Source organism: Ursus arctos, unplaced genomic scaffold, assembly GCF_023065955.2.
Source record: "Ursus arctos isolate Adak ecotype North America unplaced genomic scaffold, UrsArc2.0 scaffold_11, whole genome shotgun sequence".
Classification (NCBI taxonomy): Eukaryota; Metazoa; Chordata; class Mammalia; order Carnivora; family Ursidae; genus Ursus; species Ursus arctos.
This window is the reverse complement of record NW_026622775.1, coordinates 21,727,557-21,733,556: the sequence shown is the minus strand read 5'-3', so window position 1 is coordinate 21,733,556 and position 6,000 is coordinate 21,727,557. Positions and strand designations below refer to the sequence as shown.

The 6,000-nt window shown below is 36.0% G+C and overlaps 1 protein-coding gene across 1 annotated transcript in view; it reads right to left on the bottom strand.

Moving 5' to 3' along the window:
• Positions 1-1,786: 1,786 nt before the first annotated feature.
• CUNH4orf33 (chromosome unknown C4orf33 homolog) overlaps positions 1,787-6,000 on the bottom strand; it is a 153,564-nt gene continuing 149,350 nt past the window's right edge. The window contains exon 9 of the transcript XR_008958627.1: positions 1,787-1,826. The gene's annotated coding sequence lies outside the window, so the exon portion shown is untranslated. The remainder of the gene's footprint in view (positions 1,827-6,000) is intronic.

Genomic DNA, 6,000 nt, shown 5'->3' with positions numbered 1-6,000 from the left:
AAAGGACGCTCCAGTGGCGCAGTCAGTTAGCATATGGGACTTAAACAAGTGGGGTCACAAACTCCCAACACTGCTCTTAGTCTTAAGGACTTTCAACATTCCCCACCCCTATCACCTTTAAACTTGGCCACTTTTGCCTCTCCATTAAACGCTTTCCTTCTACCTACCTCCTTCTCAAAAATTCTGAAGGAAAGGGATCTCTAGAGTGAGAAAAGGAAAATTTGAGCCTTTCAAAAGGTCTTTCCTGAGACTTTCTCCCCTAAAGTAAGAATAGGGAAAGAAGTTACTAATACTCATTAATTTTTTTAAATAACTCATCTTTTATATTAGGACTATGTGCACCCTTAAATATGTCTATTTTACCATTTTATGTTCAGGTTTCTGCATCTATTCAAGTCTGTTAGTTAAGATTGCTTGATTGCACCATGATAAAGAAATATAAGGTGCAAGAAAGTTCAGATAGTATGTAGACAAGTTCTCACCCAACAAAAAGCATCTTTGGGTTAAATGACTGCACAAAAAACATAGCACCCAAATTTGAAGCCAAGACTCTAGGCCTTTCTTTTTAGTGCTCCTTTACCTTATCACCAGTTGTCTCCCTCAAGTAAATAGATGGAAATCATTTGTATTTAGCCCATCAATTATTTAAATGTTAATGAGTGCTTCAGAAGTTTTTATGGCATATAAGTACAGAAAAACATTTCTGGTATATTTCTAGTTAAAAAGTAAGTTCTCATTGCACCAAGTTCTCATTACTAAGTAAACAGTCTGACCAAAAACAGCAATTTAATCAATTCATCCTATTTATCTATTGTCTGAGAAAGTAAATATCCTTCTATTTTTTTATGTTCAAGATCTGACATTAGGAATTTTTACTCATCATCAAGGGTGTTCTTTTTTGTCCCATCTTAAAAGTAAATTTTACTTCAAAAATACTCTCAAAAGATAGCTATCCATTTTAGCTGAAAGACACTGGATCTTTAAATGTTAAGATCTTTCATCAAGCTTCCTCCAAAGCAAAATTTCTTATAGTACTCAAACAACTTGTGAAATATTTTGGTCTTATATAAGCTTTTCACTGATTCCGGGCAATAGCATTTTGACAAACAAGTTTAGCATTGAAACCCACAGTTACAATTCAGTAGAAAGAAGTTCTCTCTTTCATTTTAATAACATTTCTGCACAAATTCCAAAACGATAGGGTCCCTGTTATTCTGGGTACAATGCTCATTACTCATGTCTGCTGGGACATTATTGGATGTATACTTTGGAATAAAGAGGGTTTTTACAATGTCTAATATGATGTCCTTTGCAATCTGTTATTAGCCTGTGCATCGCCTTGCCAGTTAATCATTCCATTATAGATTCTAAAAATCTCACTTCCCAGAGGGATTGAAATGCAATGTGCTACATGATTAGAAATAGCTATAGGAAAATGGAGTAAGGATAACAAATGTTGTAGATTGGTACATAAAATAAAGGCTTCAAAAAATGTTTGCTGTGGAGATCTCTGAATACTTTTACCATAAAGGAAAAGGGGCAACAAACAGGCAGAGAGACAAGAGAGCTAGGGACCTGACCGCAGGTGAAGAAAAAAATAAAACTAGCTGTTTGTACAGGATTTTTTGGAAGCTATCCAACATAATTAAAAATCAAATTAACACATACATCAGCTCTCTATTTACCTGCCCTGTCATCTGAGAGCAGAAGAGGCCGATGCATCTCGGCAGTCATCCGAACTGCGCAGCTCCATTAATCTCACCACTTGTTTATGTGTTATGGTTGGCTCCCTTGCTTCTGTGTACTTTGCTGCCATCTCCAGGAAACTGTGATGACAAGAACAGCCCAAACGGGATAGTTGTTATAGTCCTAGAAAAATGTCTTGGGATTTTCCAAAGCGACTGTATGTGAAAGCATCTTTAATAGAAAAACTTTCAAAAATTCAAAATATTTGCAGCTATCAATGGTTATTAGATCACTGATACAATATCTATTGGTTATTTATTTGGAAATAAAATCACACTTTAAAGTGAGAGTTTCATTAGCAAAACCCCAAATTCAGAAGAAATCCCATTAAAATAGCACGTCTAATTTCCACACCGTTAAAGATAATAGAAAAATAGTTTGTCATGAATACCTTTATTGCTGTAACAATCCAAAGAATTAATGGCAAATTCGTCTGCACTGAATATATTGAATTACTATAAATTCAAATCCATTTTTTAATGAACAAGTTCTCTAAAGGAGACAGCACGCACTGAGATTCCATTTGCTAGTGACCATAAAAGAAGGCAATAAAAAAGCTGAAGGCAGGGCAGGGATTTGTGTTTTCCCTAGAAAACATCCTAAATTGGGGAAAGGGGTGTTTCTAAGGCTTTTTAATTTGTTAAACTTCTGCCTGTAGGGTGGTTACTGCCCAAACAGGCCCCCTTGGCTGGCACATAAAGAAAAGATAAACAGTTCTTATAGCCCTCAGGGAAAGCTCAAGGTACTTCTCAGCCGTGAACACGCTACAAGTGCACTGAGATTCAATGTCATCTATAACAAGGTGCAGACTGTTCACAATAGCAGTGTAGTGAACACTAGGGACATGACTGAATAACTTGGGGAAGAAAGAGTGCCTGCTCTGACCCTGATTATTTATGTTTGATCAAAAATATATAATATAATATTGCACAACTCTTTAGTCTATAACATCTGATATATGAACAAAACATATCTACACTTAAGATAAAATAATGCATTTATGACCAGGCATTTCATCTTTTAACAAAAGATCATACACCAATCCTTAGATACTCTGATAAAAGACATATCCTAGATGCCCAATAGAACAGAATTGACCTTTTATATATAGTCAAAGAATTATTTTATTTTTTTAAATTCCAGTATAGTTAACATACAGTGTTACATTAGTTTCAAGTGTACAATATAGTGATTCAACAATTCTATACATTACTCAGTGCTCATTAAGATAAGTGTATTCTTAATCCCCTTCACCTGTTTCACCCATCCCCCCACCCACCTCCCTTCTGGTAATTGTCAGTTTGTTCTCTATAGTTAAGAGTCTGTTTTTGGTTTGTCTTTTTCTTTGTTCATTTGTTTCATTTCTTAAATTCCACAAAAAGTGAAATCATATGGTATTTGTCTTTAGTTAAGGAATTCTTTTTTTTTTTTTTTAGATTTTTATTTATTTATTTGACAGAGAGAGAGAGCACAAGTAGGGGGAGCAGTAGGCAGAGGGAGAGGGAGAAGCAGGCTCCTCACTGACAAGGGGAGCCTGATGCAGAGCTCGATCCCAGAACCCTGGGATCATGACCTGAGCCAAAGGCAGATGCTTAGGAGACTGAGCCACCCAGGTACCCCTAGTTAAGGAATTCTTAACATGTAAAGTCTAGGCAATCCATGCTCAAGATCAGAATTTATATCATTTTTTCCACCTGTTGGATTATAGTATCTCTTACACCAAGGACTGTGTCTTCTTTACCTAAAACCTTAGTTCCTAACAAAATGTGCAACACGATAATCTTTAAATGTTTGAACTGAACTGAACATAATAAATAAGTCACTAAAGGTTATTCGTTGATGATAGCTTATAAATCTTCTAAAATAAAGTTTTCTAATCCTTGAGACAACTGGCATCATTTTGAAGCAACCTGCTAAAACTTCAAAGAAAAAAAAGATAGCTCATAAGCAGGCTTCTCTACGGAAATTAAGCCACTGTCAATATGAAAATAAATGGAGTGGTACAAGTTAATGCTAATAGTTTTTCTGATCCTTTTTTAAAATATTGAAAAATATCTAATAATTGACTCAATTTACTTGAAAAGAATAAGGGATAAAAAAATAAACTATCAGGGGCACCTGGGTGGCTCAGTTGATTAAACGTCTGCCTTCAGCTCAGGTCATGATCCCAGGGTCCTGGGATTGAGCCCCACATTGGGCTCCCTGCTCAGTGGGAAGTCTGCTTCTCCCTCTTCCTATGCCCCTCCCCCCACTCGTGCACTCTCTCTCTCTCTCGCTCACTCTCTCAAATAAATAAAATCTCTTTTAAAAAATAAGCTATCATAAGAAAAAATCAACAGAAAGAATGAGTCAGCCAATTAAAGATTCCTCTGTAGAACAGAGGCCTTGACTCAGGAAATAAACCAGGCAGAATTAGGTAAGAGATGCACAAACAATATACAATAGGAATGTATTAAAGGAAGCAGTGACTCCACTGTGCCAAAGAATCAAAGAATACCTGAAAGGGAAACCAATTAGACTTTACCAGACAGCTTCAGAATTTTTTGAAGAATAAAAGACTGATAGCTCATAAATTCTAAAACTATACATGCTTGTTTTTCCATAAACACCAAAGTCAAATTTACTTTATAAACAAAATGGTCCACATCACCCCACAAATGGACTAGGAAAATGAACATTCCTAAGGTTCACACTTTTTTTTTTTTTTTTTTTTTTTTTTTTGCCCCTTGTCTTTAGTTTGGACAAGGTATGGATTAAGATGGCTCCTTTCATTATAACTTAGTCTAAATGTAATCAGACTCTTGGCTGTCATCTGCCCAGAATATAGCTCTTCCTGCAGCTCTACCAACTGTACTGGCTTCCATAAGTGCTTCCATAAGTGGATCCATGTAGAATAAATGAGGGAAGATTCCAGTCCTTGTCCTAGTCTGATAATTAGCTTCCATCCCTTTAAGCATAAGACACAAGAAGAAGCAGAGCACCATAATTCTAATACGCCAGCTGTCCCATTTATTATAGCAAGACAACGGGTATCTTAATTCTGATTTAAGTAGGCATAAGAAAAGGAAACTCTTTAGTATATCAGTTGTATAACAGAACCTTTTTAGTAACACATGTGCACTGCTAAACTGTGAGTAATGTGTCTATAAAATATACACCGGCACACCCCCAAACTGTGTGCCCAATGAATTCATGTGCTGATTTTCAGGATTTGTAACGTATATCCACAAGATACCAAAATATCCCCACATACCCTATAACCTCCTCAAAAACTAATGATGCAAAAGTGATATTCAACCCAGAAAATACTTTTTTCAATTTTCCTTTCTGGCTATTTTGCCTTCTGTATACTATAATATCAGTTTATATTTTTTCTTTATTCAATAATTTCATGGACTTGTTAGGATTAAAGAAGATAATGTATATATAAAATGTCTATAAATGTAAAAGAGCTGTACAAAGTTAGATGTTATCTTCACTGAGTTGAAAGTGACTTCTCTCCAAAATTCTCAGACTCTCAAAACTGTGCCACAAATGCAGTTATATACCAAACTAAACTAATATGCATATTTAAACTGCCGGTATTGTAGAGACGAAAAGTTAAAACTGTAGGAAAAACATGATTTCTCCACGTGGGCTAGGTGGAGCACCAGAAACTTGACATTAATCCAAGGTAGTTAGCCCAGGCATAGGAAGGCTTAGCCTAGTAGAGAAAACAAAATACTTTATAAGAACAGGGCACCATGTATTCACAGGGTTACTTGTGATTCAGGTAATGACTGGACTCTAGTAGGTAGCACCATGGATGGCATCTCTGGCCAGATCAATAGTGAGGCTAACAGATTATAACCAATTCCTTCCTGCCTATACTCCTTACTGCCCCTCTCCTCTCCAGATTTCTGCTAAGCAGATTAGGAAGTCCAGCTGGAGCCACATAAGGGAAATCTGCGCAAAGAAAGCAAAAAAAGAGATAGGAGCAAGCTTTCTCCACCAAGTAATCTTTGGAGGTTCCTTTTGAATGTATTTTACCTACAGTCCTTTAGAATATATTTAGAATATATTTTCTCTAAACCATCTAGAAATCAGTTCCTTTTGAATTACTGGAAACTCGCTCATCTCTGATCACAAAACCTCTAATTCTCTTGATCCTCAAAATAATCTTGATTCGCAAAATAATCAGCTGGATGAACTTATGTGCCTGTGGCAGTCAATGCTACTTCTCAGTTACTTGTATCACATTGAATTAAAATTGCC